We start from the raw sequence: 10,323 nt of genomic DNA, 5'->3' as shown, positions 1-10,323 counted from the left end.
AAAAGACATTTTTTTTTTTTTTTTTGATTTTTTTTTTTTTTTTTTTGGCACCGGGGGTTGAACTCAGGTCCTTGCACTTGCAAGGCAGGCCACCGAACCCCTGAGCTAAATCCCCGGCCCTGAAAAGACATATTTTTAAAGGTGATCTTTTTGGAAACATTTTTATTGAGCTATATATATTCACATGCCTTAAGGCTATACATTTAGAACACACAATCGAATGGTTTTTAGTATGCACATAGAATTATATATCACCAAAATCTAAGTTTAGAACATTTTACCACCCCCAAAGAAATGTTAAACCCATACCATACCTGCTCCACACACTCCTCTTCCACCCAAAACCAAGGAACCATGTCTACAGATTTATCTGCTTTTGGGATTTGGTATAAAAGGAATTATCATATGTGATCTTTTGTGATTGGCTTCTTTCACTTAGCATAATATTTTGAATATTATTCATGCAGTTACATAGTTCATTTCAGTACTTTATTCTTTTATTGTCAAACAATATTCCACTGTAAAGATGGGGCTACTATTTAAATGCACTTATCATTTGATGCAGTTTGGATTGGTTTTGGCTATGATGAACAAGGCTGTTATGTACATTTGCATGCACATTTTGTGTGGATAAATATTTTCATTTCTCTTGGGTATGATCTGAAGGGTAGAATTTCTGGGTAAGACGGAAACTTCATGTTTAACAATTTGATGAGCTTTCAACATATTTTTGCAAAGCAATTCATCACTTTACACCCCCTTCAGTATAAGGGTTCTGACTTTACACATCCTCACCAGCATGTGTCTTCTGTCTTTTGGGGTTTCACCTAATGAAGATGAAGTGGTGTTTCAATGTGGCTGTGATTGGCATTCCCTGATGACTAGGACATCTCTTCAAATGGTTATTGACCATCTCTATATTTTCTTTAGAAAAGTATCTATTCCTATTCTTTGCCAGTTTTCAAAGTTAGATTTTCAATGATTGTTTTAAAAAAGAATTTTCACTGATTAAGTGGTTTCTTTTTTTCTGGGGAGTGGAGTTGCTGGCTCTTCAAGTTGTTCCACAATTTGGCCTCCAACAGCAAATTTGAGCTATTAAATGTCTTTCCACTTGCCTGCACTGGCTTGTGTAAGAGCTGCATATCCACATCCTGACCCAGTGGAAAGTATCTGCTATCTTTATTTGCGACTCACTCCGCTGAGTCCCAGGAACTAACATATTAGGGATGCTGCATTTTGTTAAGCCTTGTGGCCTGCAGCAGAAAATGCATAAGACAGTGCAGTTCTTTCTCTATGAATATTCAGCTCCACAATTTGTGCATTTTTATTAACAGATGCCTTGAGACCCATAGTCCTGTAACATATTGAAGTCGGTTTAGTTCTCAGGTTTTCGGTATTTGCCATGATTGTCATGTGTTATTTGGAAGTGCTACTTACTCCTCCACCAAGACAAGAAAGTTTTGTGAAGGTAGAAAAATTTCTGAAGCTCTTGGGATAAGAAAAACTGAATAAACTGGGAGAAAGAATGCCTTCCTGGCTTAGGAATATGATTTTTGTTTATTATAATGCGGGTTGTAATACATCTTCAGTTGGCTCTTGAGCAGATTTATCTGGACAACTTGATAAAAACCTGGTTCCTGGGTATAATTCTCAAAGTCTTTAAGCTAACACCATGAGCTCAGGCATCTGCATTTTTCACAAGAGCCTTAGAAAATCTTGGTATCAAACTACATATATTCTTTGATAGCAATTTTCAGAGCTCTTATGATGGAAAATGATGTCTAGTGATGAGTTCTCTCCCTACTGGACTGCTTCTTTTCCCTGAAAATTGCATCAGACAGTAAAGCTGATGCAACACATTAGAGTTTAAAATGAAAATTAATAATTCTGTTCAATAATCCAATTCATCAATTCCTAATGGAATAAATATTTTAATAAGTATTGATGGCTTTTGTTGTGTTGGTTGAAACTTTAGAATACTATACCCTTGTTCATTAACTAATACCTGTATTGATACGATTTTGTTGGATCAATGCAGCTGGGAATGCTCCTCATGTGGTAACTCAACCTTATGCTAAAGGCTTCCAAGCCACAGGAAAAATTATCTGAAAGAAGGAAATCACTCAAGGGTGTATAATTAAGGAGAGAGTTTTGAATTATATGCATTGATTTTAAAAACTTGGCTTCTGTTAGAGTAAAAATCAGTCTTAAGTATTTTTGAAAAAGGATTACGAAGGATTTGCATTTGTTTAATGTGAGCAAAAATTCTACACATTGCCTGAAATGTCACCATTATAGACTTAATTCTTTAATTTAAACTGCAATCTCTGGTGTGTCTGTCACAATAAAAGTGCTGTTCAGTATCAGTCTGATATTTTAGAAGTATTGCGACGGAGTGAAAAGCTTACAGTGGTTAAAATAGAAAGATCAGCTGTTATTAACTTTGTAATCTTGGCCAAGTCCTCTGACCTTGCCCCCTGAGCTGAGTGTGGACCTGAGAATTGAGCAGGATGGAGAAGCATCAGGCAATCTTTCTTCTTAGCCATTTCTCCCCATACCCCAAACAAAGTAGATTAGTGAATCTAGAAGTGGCAAACTTCCTAGGAATGGAGATGCCTAGTTACTTTTGCAGAGCTGGCCCTTGATGGGACAGGCATTGGATAGGTCAGTGTGGGACAACGGAGTCAAGAGCACTTGGAGACAGACCAGTGTGCAGCAGTTTAGCAGGGGTGCTGTCTACAGAGACACCCATGGAAGGGAGAAGACAGGGTGGACAGAGGCCACCGGCATGGATACAGCCTCTGTAGAGTCTTAGGAAACTCCCAGGAGCTCTAGGGTGAGGAGTATGTTCAGGGTGGTCCCATGGCCCCCCATGAACTGTGAGTTTCCTACTCTCTTCAGTGGTGTGGGGTGAAGGGGCCATCATCATCATCTTCATTTGCAGGTAATTTGCAGAGAGGGTGGAGGCTAAGGGAAGTCAGTCAGAGCACTGTGGGGATGGCTTCTTCAGTCTCAGGCAGACTCTGATGGCCACTATAGCATGCATCATGCTATGCTGTGCTCATTGCCATTTGCTAAGCCATGTATTATTGGGAAAATGGGTATCTGGGAGAGATTATTAATGAGGCAAACCTTTTAGAGTTTTCAACGATATAAACAGTGTGCTGCAGCACATGTGCCATAGGTTCACCACCACTGGGTTAGGTGCTTCAGAAAAACACCTGGAAGAATCTTATAGGTGTAAGGTAGGAAGCTACCTGAATGGCTTAAGTCCAAATTCTTACCACACCTAATTGCATTACTGCCCTGGCTGGCACTGCAGCGCTGTCCAAGCTTGCCCAGTGTTTTGCGTCCTTGAACCACTGCTGGTGGCTGCGGTGCTTCATTACCATTCTGCTGCTTGTGTGCATTTTTGTGATGCAGTTAGAACCATGTAAGCCCCAGAACAAATGAGCCATTTTGTATATCTTAAGCTGTGTAATTCAATTGAATATGAGCCTGTAGAAAAATTGAGTTTAAAAAACAAATATGTAGGCAGTTGGGCTGAGCACCCAGTCAGGTAATGAGTTGCTGGCCTGCCGGTCCCTTCCCCTCTGACACAGTCCCTGTGGGGAACTGCGAAGGAGCAGACACATCTGTCGTCTCACCCATCCTACCCCTGCCTGATGTCAGGAAGGACTTGGACAGAGAAGTTCAGGTAAGTGAGCACTGTAAACACAGCTCTAACAGGAGGAAAGAAGAACATGTGACAGGGAAATTATTTTTCTTATTTTTAAAATTTTTTTCTTAGTCTGTATTTGCAGAATATAACAGCTTCATTCACCGTGGGGTCGGTACGTGTACACAACACATCTTAATTCTTTATATATCCTGTTTCCCCTCCCTCTCTCCATCTCTAGATCCCCTTCCCATTTGCAAAAGGCCTCTCTCCCTGTCTCTTATCTATCTTTTTATTTTTCTCTTTAATTTATTTGTACTGTGGGTTTCTCATATAAAAGAAACCATGCAATATTGAAGCTTGTGCATCTGATTTATTTCTCTTAACATTATGGTCTCATGGTGCATCCATTTTCCTACAAATGATTCGAGTTTTTTTCATGGCCCAGTAGTACTCCATTGTGTATAAATACCATATTTTCTTAATCCATCCATTTACTAGATTTAGCTCTTAGGATAATGAAATTATTTTGTCCTCCTATTTTCCTATTATATAGATTCAGCCAGAAGTAAAAAAAAATTCATGAACACACATGTAGCTTTGATTCTTTGATTTCTGCATTTAAATTAGAATGCTTTTAATTTCACTCCAGGTTGTTCCCTGAGCCCCAGGTCATGTGAGTCTGGCAGGGGAGGTGTGTGGCAGGGGCTGGAGGGGACGGTCTGAGTCTGGAAGGGGACTTCTGGCTCCAACCCCTTATTGAGCACAGAGAAGGGCCTCTATCTCTAGGTGCACCAACCCTGTTGGGCTAGAGTCACTCCAGCTTCTCAATGTCTCTCTCTGCCCTCCTGGGCTGCACTGAGGCTGTCTGAAGTCACTTATGGTGAGGGTGCCTGCTGCCACTGTTCCCTTTCTGAAATGGGGGCAAATGCTCCACACTGGTGCTCTGAGCTGGCCTCATAGCTGCCACCTCCTACTCTGGATCTCTTACCCACTGCCCTTCCTGCTTCCTCAATGAGGTAGCCTAATAAGAAGCTGGATTTTTAATTTACTGAGATGTGCATACCTCTTCAGTTTGTAGATGTGGAGGGCATTATATGGTGAGTGCCAATGTGTCCCCATGAAGAGCTTGAAAATGGCCTTTTTGTAATCCTGGTCTCTTTTGGTAGCCTTTCCACCTCACATCTCTGGGGGCAGAGGTAGAGCGTTTCTGCTTATGATCCTCATTTCTGCAGATGAGAATACTGAAATGGAACAAATTAAGCAACAGGAATGTCCCAAGAGTAGAGGAATGGTTAACACATGGCATATCTATGTAATGGAATATTTTAAAGCCATTAACTAAGTTGCCAAACAAATCCTTAATGACTATAATGACTTAGGCAGATGCTCATGATATGACATTAAGCAATAAGCAAAAGGGACTATGGTGGTGTTTCAGGATTTAGTATTCATGGTCTCAGCTCTTCACAAGTAGCCCCAACGGTCTGGCACATGCTATGATATCACAGAGTAAGAGCAGAATTGTCAACCCCTGAGACTCTCCCATAGGTCTGGAGTATACTCAGGCAGAGGGGGAGCTGGCCAGCTGCTGTGTCCACACATTACTGTGGGCGCACATTTTCAAACATTTATTGGTGGCTGTCAGTGATGGATTCTATGTTTTTAAAATGTGATCCCCAGTAAACATCAGCAGCTTATGTTTATGTTTATGTTTCTCTTTATGGAAATAAAGAGAAATGAAACAGTCAAAAAAGTCAGTGGTTCTTAGAAGATTTAAACAAAACCTCAAAAATATAGAATGCCAAGTTCAAGAAAAAAATGCTTAGTGACTTAATAGTGTGATGTGATGAGACTGCCATGCTTTCTGTACATAAACAGCCACCAACAATTTGAGAAATCCATGTGGGCAGCTACTCTTTACCAAAGTCCTAAATGTTAATGGAAAGACCGCTTGATTTCTTATGTCTATTTGGTCAGAGTGTTATTTGTGGATTTTGGGGCTGGTGAATTGTATTTAATCAGGAGAGTTGATTTTAATGTTCATGAGCAATTTGGTAGTGTTTAATCTCTCTGTGTAAAATGCATGTACAGCACAAAGATAAAGGAAAGAAAGTGAAGGGGGAAGAAAGAGAAAAAGAAGAAAGAAATTCACTAATGGTGAATTGAAAGAGAATTTTGCCTCTAGTCTAGGTGAAACATCAGGTGTTGGACTAACTTTATCCTGTTTTCTATGAGGCTGGGAGTAGGACCTGAGATTACTGCTTTCAAACACGAGAAATGCAGCTTGTAATCTGGGAAAAAAAGAAAAGCCACAGAGAGCTCTTAGGTCTTCTTGCTTCACAACTAGAGATAGATCTTGATCTGTGATGGAGGGAAAGGACAAACCCAGTTGTGCTGCTGGGCAGAGGGGCAGAGGTCCGAATGTAGGGCCACAGAGATTTGTGGGGTTTTCAAGGTGAGATTCTGGAGAGAAAGGAATCTATGTAGAAAAAGGGCTCAAATATCTGCAAAGGTTCACTATCTGGGCTCTAAGCTGCCCTTTTTCTGGGTGTAACTCCAGTTCGTCAAGTACTGAGCAGCTCTGAGAGCCCTGGGTGCCTCACAGAGTCCTGACCTTTGTCATGGTTCTGATTAGCCAGAGCACAAGGATGACACTGAGCTCTTGGGCATTTTTTTGTCACCTTCATGGCCAGGATAGAACTTCAGTAGCCATAGAGTCAAGGCTGCTGCAGACCATGGTTTCTCAACCTTCACACAAGGTGCACTTTGGTTCTACTGGAGAAGAGTCTGTTCCATACACTACAGGGGATTTAGCAGCATCCTGGCCTTTGTGTCCCATATGGGAGTAGCTGCCTCTGTGTGCAGGAAAAAACTGCCTCCAGTTGAGCACAAAACTTTCAAAATAAATTCCAAAAGGACTGGTCTGCAAGTAAATTAAGTGCCTAAGAAAGCAAACCTTGATATTCTGGAAAGACAGACAATGAAAGCTACAGGGCAAACAAGGCTGGATTCATCATGTGCAGCATACAAATGTTGCTCAGTGTGTGTGGCCTGCATGAATTCCCAGTGCCAAAGAAAGCTCTCCAGTGCCACTGGCTGTGGCTGTCATTGGCAGACTGCCCCCAGTGTGCAGATCTCTCTTGGGTAACCTCAGGGAATAGTGGGCTTGTCACTTCCTTTCATGGCAGCTACAGCCAACAGTCCCTGGTCACTGCAGATAAGAATCTCAATCTGTGGCCCCAAAGTGGGAAATCTCTGACGAGCCAATGTAGAGCTGGTGGTGGCATCAGCTGGTACTGTTTCTGGGACATCTGGGATACGGTTGCCAGACATCTCCTTTTCATTCCTACTTTATTTCCTTTTCTTTCTGTGGGGGCTGATTCCAAGGTGCTCCCTAATAAATGTCCTTCAAGGAAACTCCATCTCAGAGTCAGGTTTCAGGGGAATTCAATCTGCAATCCAATAAAGAAATCACTAGGGATAAGAAACAGAAGCCTATTACCCATAATTAGAAGAAGAACCAGGAACAGAGAAAAAGAGGATGAAGATAAGTTAGGTAAAACTCTTGAAGATATTGGCATAGGAAAAGACTTTATGAACAAATCCTCAGTAGCACGGCAATTAGCCCAAAGAATCAACAATTGGGATCTCATCTTTTAAAAAAACCTTCTGCACTGCCAGAAATCACAAGCAGAGCTAAGAGACAACCCACAATGTGAGAAAAATTTTTTGCCAGCTGTTCCTCAAACCAAGGTCTACTATCTAGAATATATAAAGAACTCAAAAAATCAGCCCCCCCAAATATAAAGACCCAATTCAAAAATAGGCATCTGAAATGAACAGACATTTCTCAGACAAAGAAGTAAAAGCTGCAAGTAAATATATGAAAAAATGTTCCACATTACTGGTCATTCAAGAGATACAGATGAAAACAACACTGGGATTCCACTTCACCCCACAAAGAATGGCTGCTACCAAGAAATCACTCAATAACAAATGTTGGTGGGGTTGTGGGGAGAAAGGAACCCTTCTCCATTGTTGGTGGGAGTGAAGACTGGTGCATCCACTATGGAAATCAATATGGAGATACCTCAAAGAGCTGGGACTAGAGGTTTCATTTGACCCAGCCATCCCTCTGCTGGGTTTCTCTCCAAAAGAATCATACCATATAGCAGCAGTTTGTGATAGGTGAAATTTAGAAACAGCCCAATTGCCCATCAACTGGAGACTGGATAAAGAAGATGTGTGTGTGTGTGTGTGTGTGTGTGTGTGTGTGTGTGTGTGCGCGTTTAAAAATAAAATGGAATACTAACCAGCTATAAAGAATGAGACATTTATAGCTAAGTGGATGCACATTGAGGCCATGAGTGAAATTAGTAAGTTACACATGTGTAAGTACTGAATAGTTTCTCTGGTGTGAAAAAGTAAAAGTGTAAATAAGGTTTAAAATGCATGTTGCATAATAGGAAGAAGTCTAAAAGAGTAGAGGAAATGGGAGGGACAGGGGAAAGGTAAAAAGGGAAAAGAAAAAAATGTGTGAAAAGGAAAAACATGGAAACAATGCCTTTGTAAACAGGGAAGGGTGGAGGGGCAAAAGGGAGGGCTGGGGAATGGGGAAAAATAAGAACATGGTAAGTCACGTACAGGTGCAAGACCCCAGTGATGAATGTAACTGTGTTGTATACCTAATATGTACCAATAAATTTAATAAAAATAAAGAAAAGAGAGAAAGAGGATGGCTAACTGTGATGAAAGGAAATGGACTTGAAAAAAGTTGATAGAAATATGTTCAAGATTGAAAGCAAAGCAGGAGTGGAGTGAGGAAAAACCTCATGCAGGAAAGGGAAATGAAAAATGAATGAAATGGAGATGATAAACTGAAAGACACTACGTATAAAATTAAAAAGTCACCAGATAGCTTTAATAACAGATTAGACACCACAGACAAAATACATGCTTGGTGAAGAAGGAAATTGGGCAATCAAAACTTCAAAATGAGGCTCAGGGAAAATACTGACTGGAGAAGAATGCAGCAGAGTCTCCATGTCCTTGAGACTCACCAAGCATTGGACCCTTTTCTTAGCAGCTGGTGATGCAGGATACCAGACCTGGTCTGTTTTTGTAGAAGAGCATTACAGTCTGGGTGGAAAATGTCTGTCAAAAGTCTTACGTGTTTGGAAGGTGGCTGAATCATGGGAGTGCCATACACATCAGTGGATTATGTGAACTGATGAGTTCATAGCTGACTTGTGTTGGAAGTTGGGGCCTGACTGGAGGTGGTCACTGAGGGCATGACTTGGAAAAGTGTATTTTTGCCTTCGCTGCTCCATCCTCTCTGTGCTTCCTGGATGCCACGGATTGAGCAGTTTCCCCTACACCCTCTTTCCATTCCCCTGCACTGTGCCGCGGAGCCAACCAACCACAGACTGAATCCTCTGAAACATGAGGCAAATAAACCTTTCTTCCTTTAAGTGGTAAGTGGTGTTAATTTGTCCAAGCATTGGGAAAGTAGTGAATACAAAGAGATATCTTGATATGCCTCAGACTGCTTGACATGAAGAGATTCACCATGTGGCAAGCTGGTAAGACCCAACAACTGTCAAGAAGACATCTCGCTGGGACTTCTAGACATAACATGTAACATGGAACACCTCGTGTCTTGTATTCTGGGGGGTGACTTGGAAGCAGCCCTGGAATTAACATCTTAGAATCCTAGATTTCTTTTCTTTTCCTTCTTTCTTTCTCTCATTGAGTTTATTGGTACATTTTAGGTATACAGTACAATTGCATCCATCATTGGGATCTTGTGTCTTTACATGACAGGTCTTGGTTCTCATTTTGTCCCCATACCCCTGCCCTCCCTTCACCCCCTCCTTCCTTCATTATTTACAAAAACTTTATTTCCATTTTTTCATTTTCTCATATTTCTTTTCTTTTCCCTTATTTCCTTTCTCCTACCCTTCCAAATTCCCCTACACCTTTAGCCCTTTTCTTTCTATTTCACATTGTCAATTATAGCATTTGGATCTTATTTATACTTTTATTTTTTCACGCCAGGGAAATTATTTGGTATTTACACATGTGTGACTTACTTATTTCAATCTGTCAAAGATTAAAACTAGACCCTTATCTTTCACCATACACTAAACTAAAATCCAAGTGGATTAAAGATCTAAATATTAAAAAAGAGTCAGTAAAATTGCTGGAAGATAAGTTAGGCAGAACTCTTGAAGACACTGGCATAGGAAAAGACTTTATAAATAAATTTTCTTTTCTTTTTTTTCAGGCAAAAGCACAACTTTATTTTCACTTCTAAAAAATTTAAGTGAACAAGAGCAAAGGAGACAGTGAAGCTCAACTTTTTACTTTAATAAAATCAGAATACACATAGTAAACGCAGTATTAGCATCTAAACTAATACAATTAGCAATTACTAAAGCTACAATGACTTGAGGTTTGATCTCTACATTCAGCAAGTTTAACTCCATTCTTACCATGATTTTTGAAACTTTAACTGAAAAATTGCTTGCTGATAAAACTTTCTCAAATGCAATTGCTGAATGTACAAGTCACTGATTATGTCATTACAACAAAGATAACCACATATTTGTGGATTGAAATGTGCCAGACATTCACTGAACACACATCTGGACACTTCAGTG

This window comes from Fukomys damarensis, unplaced genomic scaffold (assembly GCF_012274545.1).
Source record: "Fukomys damarensis isolate Sample0158 unplaced genomic scaffold, DMR_v1.0_HiC HiC_scaffold_16, whole genome shotgun sequence".
In the NCBI taxonomy this organism is placed as follows: domain Eukaryota; kingdom Metazoa; phylum Chordata; class Mammalia; order Rodentia; family Bathyergidae; genus Fukomys; species Fukomys damarensis.
Note: the sequence above shows the minus strand (reverse complement) of the source record.